The 10,486-nt window shown below is 43.2% G+C and overlaps 1 long non-coding RNA gene across 2 annotated transcripts; it reads left to right on the top strand.

Moving 5' to 3' along the window:
• The first annotated feature begins 201 nt into the window (after positions 1 to 201).
• Positions 202 to 7,398, top strand: LOC111835192 (uncharacterized). Of its 2 annotated transcripts, none has more exons than XR_002836182.2 (3): positions 202 to 219; positions 4,773 to 5,068; positions 5,831 to 7,398. It is a non-coding gene; the product is annotated as an uncharacterized lncRNA (long non-coding RNA). The 2 variants fall into 2 exon arrangements; XR_002836181.2 differs by having other exon boundaries at positions 5,788 to 7,398.
• Positions 7,399 to 10,486: the final 3,088 nt, after the last annotated feature.

The raw sequence follows: 10,486 nt of genomic DNA, 5'->3' as shown, positions 1-10,486 counted from the left end.
CGTCATATTCTACCCAACAGAAAGTAACGGCCTTTCTGTGGGTTTTTTTGTGACTGACATTTTTGTGTGCAAGAGAATTGTAAGAAAATCAAAATGCGATGTTTTTTTTTCTATGTCCACTTTAACATTCTTCCTATATTGTGACTTCACATGACTGCGACACCCCTGTGTACATCTTGGTTCAGCCCACAATTACGAATGCTTAAGGCTCCGACTGCGGTGAGTTTATATACTGTCGTGCGCAATATTCAGTTATAGAGATTCGCTGAACTTGAAGATGCTACAGTATTCAGTTTTTTGCACTTTGTGTGTGATTAAACGAGTGTGTCTGTGTTTCTCAAATCAACACGAGATTAACGCATGCGATCTATTAACCTTAGCTGGGTTTGTTATCTTCATTCAGTATTAACGCTCGGCAAAAGAACTAAAAACTGAAATAGCGATATTGCATATTTGAATTGGGACGTTATATTTGGACATTTAACGTATAAACGTATTATAATATCCTCAGCCGAGTTTCTAGTGTATCGTGCGTTTAATATATCAATAATATTTAATGTTTTCCCACTCCAGCTAGCGTTTTAATAATGACTGAATGCACTTTTAACGAGTGATTTCTCCCTGATACTGAAGATCTGTTTAAACGTTTTACAAACTGCTACTTTTACTGCATTTTAATTGTTTATTTTACCCTTATAAGCTAGTGATAGCTGTTCCTGCTGGGGCAGGTCTATATTTGCTGCCTACGTTAAACAGTAAACGGTATAGTTGTATAATCAAACAATTTAAGCATTCTCAACCAGTAATAATGTTCTATAAGTCAGCATGCGTACTGATTGAGCGGTTCATTATTATAGTTAGTTGGCGGAGTGATACAATGTAACAAGTTTCTAAAAATGTCTGATGCAAAAATGCAGGCAATTTGCAGGTCGAAACTGCCGTGTAATGCTGACATGCGGTTACTGAGAAGCTGGAGACCGCCGCCCCCGGCTTGTAATAGTGCTGGCCTTTCAGCTGATGACTGGTACGCGAAGCTTCTCCCTAACACCTTTCCGTTTACATGCGTTTCTCCTGTCTTCAGTTATCCATCCCATAATATGTGCTCTCAGCACCCCTGCGCGTTTCCTCAGATGATTTGTAACATGGTGTTTGGCACAGTGGCTGTGGGTAAAAGCAGGTTGATTACCGTAGCCTCTCATATTACTTACACTGACAGCTAACTAGCTCTCTTTTCACTGTGCTGTTCTGGAAGATGAGAGGATTTTTCTGGGCTGGATGCAGTAGTTCAGAGGGATGCTGTGATAGGCGGTGCTAAGTAGGACAGCTATAGGCAGTGATTCTTCATCATCCCTGACAACTGCCCTGAACTGGAGACTGAAACCCACCTATTGAAATTGAAATTATGGCACTGAAGATCATTTGTTTTGCGGATGAACACTTAATGGATTAATCACTGATTTTTATAGTTTAATATTACACCTTTATTTGTAAGAATGTAATCTACATGTATGAATCCTGACAAGGAACATTTTATTTGGTTTGTATTAACCCACTAGACATAATACAGTTATGAAACATTAAAATTTGGATCTAAATGTTGCTGGTACTGTTAACAGCAGATGCCAAACCTCAGATGGTAGTACGGTAAGGGGGGGTATGCTTCTGGAGAGAAAGTCCACTTTCAGAGTTATATTGATTCCTTCCCTGTTCCATGTTCATCAGCACGTAAATGAGTAATGAGTATGTTGTAGTTTTTCGGGTCCCCCTGCCTTGCTGTATGCATCCTATCCCTGCCCTTTAAATTGTGACAGGGAAACCCCAACCTGCCCCCAAGTCACATGGTTCTGCTCATCATGCCGAGCAGATTTGTTCTCACAGAGCTATACCTGTCTTTACATGCGTCACGGCTGTGACTGTTCATGTGTGGCACAGTCTGGGGAAACGCAGGTGTGTTCTGCCTGTATGACTGCACAGGTGTGTTCTGCCTGTATAACTGCAGCAGTCTTTTCCTTACTATTGTGATGTGTGTCACTGTGCAGTATTTTATTTCGGTTTTATTTGTACGATTGGTTAATCGTAAGCATCGCAATGATGTCCTCGGTGGTCGTTTTTATGAGATTCTTTGGTCCTTCGTGCAGTGAAGCCGTCTAAGCAGAGGAATTATCGCTTGTGTTTCGTTTCGTTGCCACAGATATCTGGGCTAATTGGCTGGGTAAGGAACTGCATACCACCAAACAGGCAAGACCAGCAGCGTAGAGACGATAATCAGCAAAGACTGTACGTGCTCTAATACCTCAGAGTGTGATAGCAGATACAAATAAAGATCAATAAAAATGGCTCAGATATTTGTGCGATGTCAGTGGAAGGTATACTGGAAATTTTTGCCTCTTCCATATTTAACGCATACTGTATGTGGGTGGGCTCCAGTGAAAAACACCAAGTACTTCAGAATGCCTTACATAAGCTGAACACCAGAAAATAGTGTTAAGAAGCGAGAAACACAGCTGGAGATAAAAGAAAATGCTATCTTTGTCTTATTAATGATGCACTGCATCTGAGCTGCTTTCTGAGTCAGGAATGATTACCGCCTGCACCCCATTTGGCCATTAATATGGGGAAGTTCATCAGTGACCCTGGAGTTTCCTTCGTATAAACTTCTCGTAGGCAGAGTGCGGCGGCAGCAGGAGCGGCGCGGATGCCCTTTTGAATACTTAATGCCACGAACCGGCCTGTGGAAACCTGAAGCCAGCTGAAAGGCGACGGGGTTACCGTGGTATCGCAGACCACACAGCACGAGTGGGGCCCAATACGGAAGGAAACACACAGTAACATTGTACACGTACAGGATGTTATTAAAAAGCACAGATCATTAATACCTCATAGCACGTGGCTACCGTATTATGCCAAAGTGGCCTGTTTACTTAGAAAACCAATGGTAGCTTAGCCTTAGCATGCTTGCAGTGTAGCGCCAATAACATCCCATCCCATAGCAAATGAAAATAGCTTTGAAATATTCTGTCAAAGTGCATTCTATTTATAGCCTTCAAAAGTAATTCACATAGTACTAGCAATTTTCTACTTGGGATATTTTCAAGATTTTTCAGTAAAATTGATTACAGAAAATTAGATTAGATTTTACATGGTTTAGTGGAATGGAAGAAGGAGGGTGATATATAAACATGCTGATCTGAATAAGTGCGACGACATTAAGCCTAAAAATGTGTTTTAGTGAGTACATCTGTTTCAGTGTACACCAAATGAGAATGTCCTTCGCTGAAGATTAACTTCAGAAAATTATCCTACACATGGAACCGTATCAGTAGGACATGGATTGAATTGTTAGTCAGAAGTACATATTCAAAAGTCAACCCCTGTATTTGTGTCATTAGATGTTTAATAACATTGTAGCGCCGGCAGGGTGCATGTCCCAGCATGCCCCAGCATGCCCCGCCTGCAACTGTAAATAGCCCCTGTCTGTCTGGGTCAGCACCTGTCTGTCCGAGTCTTTCATGTCTCCCCATTTGGCCAGCAGGTGTCACTGGTCATCCTGTCCTCTCCGTTGTCAAAGTCCTTAGTGTGTTTCTCCTGTTCCCCAGACTGCTGCATGGCTCAGTGAGCTGAGTGTGTGGCTACTAACTTCTCTATTGTGTGTTCAGCTCCTGGCTCCTCTGTTTTTTGTATTTTGTAGATTTTGTTTCCTAATGTTTCATTTGTATCTTTTTTCCCTAGATCCTGTGTTTTGTGATTTGTATTTGGTTTTTTGCTTTGTGCCCGTGGTCGTGTTTTACCTGTCTTTGTTGTTCCCCTTGTGATACGTTGTTTCCTAATTTGAGTTTCATGGTTTAGCTTCATTAGATTTACCTGTTGCCAGTTTTCCCAGCCCTTGTTAATTGTTTTCACATGTCCTGTGTTATTCTTGTTACTCCTCTGTATTTAAGTTCCTACCTTAGTTCAGTTCCCCAGTGGGTCATTGTTGTTTGTCATGTTATCTCATTAGGTGTATTTCATGTGCTTTTCAGTAGGTGTTTCAGAGTCTTAGAAGTTACCCTGTGTTGTGTTATTTGTACTTTGCCTGCCTGCTCCTTGTTGCCCTGACCCATGTGTAGATAGTCTTTATTTTTCCCTATTTTGCTTTTTGACCCCTCGTGGTCTGTTTGTTTAGTAGTGTTCCCAGTGTTTTCAGTTCTGTTAATAAACCCTGTTCATCCAGTGAGCCGCCAGTGGATCGTCCCCTCCTTTCCCCGCCTGCACAATGCACCGCCCCCCTGCCAGAACCTCCCAACTCTGTGACACTGTCTGTAATTGTAAATAGCGTTTGTTGTATTGTTATTGTTAATGGTTGCATTTCCCTATTGTTGCGCGTGTTTTTGCCCATGTCTTGTATGTACCCTGTACCATCCTCGTGTGTTCTTAGCCTGTAGGCCTATACCTCTCCCACCGTGTGTGCACCTTACATTTCGGCATCTGACACCTTTGTGTTTCGGCTGTGTGTATTTGGTTCGATGCTCCTTGGGTGCCTGTTATAGTCTATTGAGGACTGCTATTAGAGAGCACGTTTTCCCTGGCATGCAAGTCTCCTTGTCCTTTTCTGCTCCCGCGATACCTCGGCCCCCCTGGCGCTACACTCTATTATGATGTTTCTTAGTCTTGGTTCAGCTCATCCATCCATCCTTCATGCATCCATTTCCATTATGCTTATCCAGCTCTGATCGTTATTTAGACTTGACGGCCTATTCTGTAGATCACACTGTTGTCTTTATTTTTGATTTCAGATCGTGGAGATACGGTGACTCGGTGCAGGGAGCTGTGTCGTTCGTCTAGGTGTGGAGGCTTCATGACCTCTAGCTGTTTACCTGGGATTCCGCACGCTACTCCGATTCCCTCCATCCAAACAGGTGTACCCTGCAGCGGCTCAGCATCTCATACAGATCTCATGCTAGACTGCTTATTAAAGGTGGATGGATGAATGGATGGATTTTGTGACCAGTACAAAGGCGGGAAATGAGAGCACAGAGCAGTACAGCAAGAGCAACGTTGTCTGGATCTGGGACGAAACCCAGGAAGACAGGTGGGGACAGTTCACAGCTGGAAATAATGGCCAAGAATTGCTGATGGTGCATTTAACTGTTGGAAAATGTTCATGGCAAAGTGTGGAGTGACTCAGGAAGCAGGACACGCACACACACATACATACACATATGTATACACATCTCTTACATACACACACAACTCTCTCACACACATACATACACTGACACTCAGACACACACACACACACACATGCTCTCTCACACATAGGATCTCACACACATACATACACTCAGACACACACTAACAGACCTGTACTCATATATTTGTGGGGACTGTCCATTCATTTCTATGAGAAAAAACAAAATCCATAAAAGACAACCTTAACCCCTACTCAGTCCTAACCTTAACCATAAGTAACCAAACAAAATACATATTTATTTTCATTTTTATTGTTTTGATTGCAGTCACAATATTTTTATAAGATTGAGGTTATCCTTAAGGGGACTGTAAAAATGGTCCCCAAAGTTACAGGTTTTTGTCACATTGTGGGGACATTTATTACCCACAATATAAGGTATACCTGGACCACACAGACACACACACAGATGGACAGGTTGGGGTTGGATTTGCACCCCAACGCTGGAAGCAAGAAGCTATGGTGTGTAAATTCATGTTAAGCAAAAAGAATATTAGGTTCTAATTAAGATTTTCCCAATGACTGGGATGGGTTGGCACCCCATCCTGGGTTGTTCATAGGCTCCAGACCCCCCGCAACTCTGAATGGGACAAGTGGTTTCAGAAAATGGATGGATGGATGTTCACAATGAGCTGGGACTCAATCAAGGAACCTTCTACTCAAGGCCTTCAGCTATTACTGCATCGACTGTCTGCTTTACACAGGAAGGTCTCAACATGCTACGCTAAGATAGACTGCCTTGTCTGCGCAGGGAATGTTTAGTTCAGGCTGCACTTCTTGTCCTGTCCTCTGAGTGACGTGACAGAAGCATAAGCCAAGGGCCAGCTGCAGGGCCTGCAGAAGACACACCATCATCTGAATTGGCTTCATAATTATGGGCAATGAGGAAAAACGAGTAAATATGATACTTATTCAACCTGCTGCTTTGCTTACCTGAATTAAGATCAGTCCTAACTGCAACTCCAAAATAGCAAGTCCATTTGCCAACAGCCAGTCCTCTATACTCTGTTGACAGCCCTGTCAGAGAGAGGCATAAGAATAAGGTGTCATGACTGAATGCGTGGTAGGAGTGACGATCCATGTTCAGCTTATGCTAAAGTAAAGGGGTCTTTATTTTTGGAGCAAACATACAAACAGAAGTACAAACCAAAGGACCATATGGAGTCAAAAAAGGAGACAGGAAGGAGAACTAAAGAGGGACAAGAGCTGACCTGAACAGTATACAGCACATACGAAATGTACAGCGCTGTAACGCTGACCAATTCACTACTCAACTAAAGGGTGCCACTACACCAGCTACCGTACTTAACTAATTAGGGACAAGTCAAACACTAGGAATTGTGTGTAACTGGGAACCAGTGAGGGTGATTAGGAGCCAGAAGGGATGAAACAGGATGGCCAGCAGAGACCTCTGCTTCAAACAAAAACATGACAGGATTGTTAGAGATGGATCAGGATAATAGGCAGTTCTAGAGCCTCTTTATGGCATCCAGTTAAACGCTAGAATCACCCCTGAATAAAACACTTTGAGTAAAGTGTCTCTATCTCTCTGCCAGCTGTGCACTCTCAAACCTGGTAGTAGACTGCTGACCCTTGGCCAAACCCCTGCGTGGTGTTGTCACTGTGGAGGACTGGACAGCTGCTTGCATTAAAACAGGACCAGGGATATATATTGTTTTCTGGAAGTGAGGAGATGTAAAGGTTTCGGTCCCAATCAGTATAGTTCATCCTTCCACAGCATTTTTTCTGTGGAGCAGTGTAGGGTAAGTTAGTCTGGAAAAGGTCCAAATGATGAGAAGTATATGGAGAATGTGAGGAGTATTTCATACATAACACTGCAGAGTGTCCAGAAGCTGCCACATGACCTGTGCCAGTTCACCCGCTGTTTTGTTGCCATAGACAATGATTATTTGATCAAACTCATCTATCAGCGCTCCAGAGATCTAAGGAAAGAGAGCAGAGACTGTCAATATGAATCATATGACTGTCTGGTCAGGAAGCTAAAGGAGCAGAGGCTGATTAATATGATATGAAATGGCTGTCTGATTAGGATTATATCCTCCTGAGACCCCACCCATTCATTTATGTCCATTGCAGTGGACATCTTGTTTTTGCATATATGTTTTCACTGATGTAAAGAAACATATTTATTCCTGTTGTACGCTAAAGAGGACATGCTGTGAAATTAAAAATAAAAATAAATTTGAAAAAAGATGTCTTATTTCATCCAAAGACATAGAAAATCACAATGAACCTAAAACTGAAGGACACTTCTTTTCCTTGGGTCTCAGGAGGATATGAAATGAGTTGTGGGATGGTATGGCGGTGCAGTGGTATGGCGGTGCAGTGGTTAGCATTGTCGCCTCACACAAGTGAGACCAGGGTTCAAGCCTCCGTCCAGGGCCCCAGTGTGTGCAGTATGCATATTCTCCCCATGTCATCGTGCGGTTTCCACTGGGTATGCACAGTTCAAAAACATGCTGAAGTTCATTGGAGTTGCCAAGTTGCCTGTACTGTATGTGTGAGTGAATGGTGTGTGTGTGCCCTGTGATGGGTTGGCACCCCATCCTGGGTGTGTGAGTGTGCCCTGTGATGGGTTGGCACCCCATCCTGGGTGTGTGAGTGTGCCCTGTGATGGGTTGGCACCCCATCCTGGGTGTGTGAGTGTGCCCTGTGATGGGTTGGCACCCCATCCTGGGTGTGTGTGTGTGCCCTGTGATGGGTTGGCACCCCATCCTGGGTGTGTGAGTGTGCCCTGTGATGGGTTGGTGCCCCATCCTGGGTTGTCCCTCTGGCATAGGCTCCAGGATCTGTGCCCCCCTGAATAAGGCAAGCAGTTACAGCAGATGGATGGATGAAATTGGTTGCAGAATCACATACGTCTGTACTAGGCAGAGTTCATCTGGCTGTAATCAGATGTGTTGGGGGGGTATGGGCTCCCTGGCAGAATCAGCAGGCCCAGCAGTAAATAGGGGTCCCAGATATTACACCCTGCTCAAGGTGATGTTTTCTCAGGTGGCTTAGAGTTTCTGGCTTCCTGCAGGGCCTCCATTACCCTTTACTTCATAGTAAGTGATAGATGATTGGATGAGTAGTATCTGTAGCATCATGGGAGGTAGTGTATGGATAATCTACATGTCAAGGTGATTTGCTGCCTTTCATTTGCATGTTGTCATTCTACATTTGCCGTATCATATTTGGGAATAGAAATAAGCTGTACCTACCTTTTCTTTATTTATCATCATCGTGGATATGACAAAAATTTGCCCAGCAACTATAGGTGTCAGGAAAGTCATGTGCTAAAGGTATAAGAACATGACCGTCCATGAGAAAGAAAGCAGATAATACCAGAGACAATCCACAGAGTGAGAGCACCTTAAAGGGAAAGACGTGCCTGAAATGCCCCCCAGCCAAATGTGCTTTTTATTTGCAGCCAAACAATGCCCTCATTCTCATTCCTTATTCAAAACGATCACATTTGACAAAGTACATAGACATATTAACAGCTACTTTTCCCTAATAGTATGTTTCAGTCAGATAAATATTTATTCATCCCAGTGCAGCAGCACCAGACCTATTCAACATATATTTACAATTTTATGGCCAGTACTACATTTTCATGGACTAGTTCTAGTTCTAATCTAGTTCTATAACAGTTGTATGAAGGCACCTGTACTTACCAGTATTATGAAACATCTGATTTCTGTAGCTGCTCCTATGTATCCAAGGACACTGATACCAACAACAACCAGGCCCATTATAAAGAGAGCACCGGCTATAGTTTTCACAGCGTTTCCTAGGCAAATTTAAAACACAATAAAAATTAGAAGCTTACAAAAATAAAAATAGGTACATAAGCACTTGTGTTTTAAGGAATTTATAATGGCATTTAAATCTAAATATTGGAACTTACCAGCACTGATCATTACAATGAAGCTGATCTGGTCATATAAAACCCAGACACCACATCCAAAGAAAGCAAGTCCAAGTATCTCAATGAAAAAAAATCACATCACTTTAACATATACACAAGTGATAAACTTAGGTTAAATATGAATATTGATTGATTAATTATCAACTTTATTTTTAGTCATTCTCATTGTATAGCTACATAACATACAGAAAATATCCGAAACAGTAGTAGAAATCCAGTTACAGTCTTGGTGGTGAATATTATCTATAGACTTACCAAAAACATGCTGTTGAAGACTACAAAAAAGAACTTCAGACATTCAATTTTTTCCTTTACCTTCATGCTTTTTTAAAATCTGTTTTCAAAATGCACATACGATCAGATTCGAACAACTTATATCCCAGTCACACATCAGACGTTGCTAAAGGGCGCAGGTTGTCGGCAGGGTGCGCGTTTGAAAATGTAAGATGCGCTCAGTTTGTACCTCACCGCGTCCCACAGACCGCGCGTGGGCGCTGACTTCGTTTCCATGGTGGCAGCCAGGTGCTTCCATGGAAACAGACAAGCGCTTCCTCGACTCGGGAGCCGCAGAGTATGGACGACCTCGAAGATGTCATCACCGAAGAACTGAGCAGGCTGAGCCCGGCCAACGCGGAGACCACCATCTCGTCCGAAGATACGGACGACCTTAGCGAGGAGGATGGCGAAGCGGAGAACTCACCATATGCGGTAAAGTTCGCCTATTTTCGGAGAAGTTGGCATTGCGCTGTGAGGTGCGTGGCTTTCCTCTCATCCTGTTCCCGCAGGCTGTTATACCGGAAACTTTCCTCTCACGACTGCATATGGACAGCAGGATAATAGATGCCATCGAAAATGCGTTCATCAGTGGGAAACGTAAGTACTTAAACACTTTGAACAGAAGCGTTTGTTTACTGAGTTACACTCTGATACAGGGCCGCCCAGGAGGTACTGGTGCCCTAGGCAAGATTCTCCTGAACGCGTCACCCCCACCCAGAGCAGCAGAAACACAATTTTTGTAAATTAATTTTTTTATTTAAAACATTTCAGTAGCATTTTGTGTTTGGCTACTAACTAGCTAGCTCGTGTCTCACTGTCTGTTGTTCAAAAAAGTTGCTCTGATAACACTGGTCGATTTCAGATGAAGGTGAATCCGGTTTCTATGGCGGAGTCCGTGCCCCTGAAGAGGTTTTACAGGAGACGGGCACTTGGTGTCACGAAGACCACCTTCAGCCCAGAAATCGAGTAAGACGCGGAGCCGTCACTGCTGCCGTAACGCTATGTATGATCGGTGTTTAAGGCGCCACTAAACGGGGCTCACGCTTTCA

This window comes from Paramormyrops kingsleyae, chromosome 1 (genome assembly GCF_048594095.1).
Source record: "Paramormyrops kingsleyae isolate MSU_618 chromosome 1, PKINGS_0.4, whole genome shotgun sequence".
NCBI classification, from domain to species: Eukaryota; Metazoa; Chordata; class Actinopteri; order Osteoglossiformes; family Mormyridae; genus Paramormyrops; species Paramormyrops kingsleyae.
Note: the sequence above shows the minus strand (reverse complement) of the source record. Positions and strands in the feature narration are given on the sequence as shown.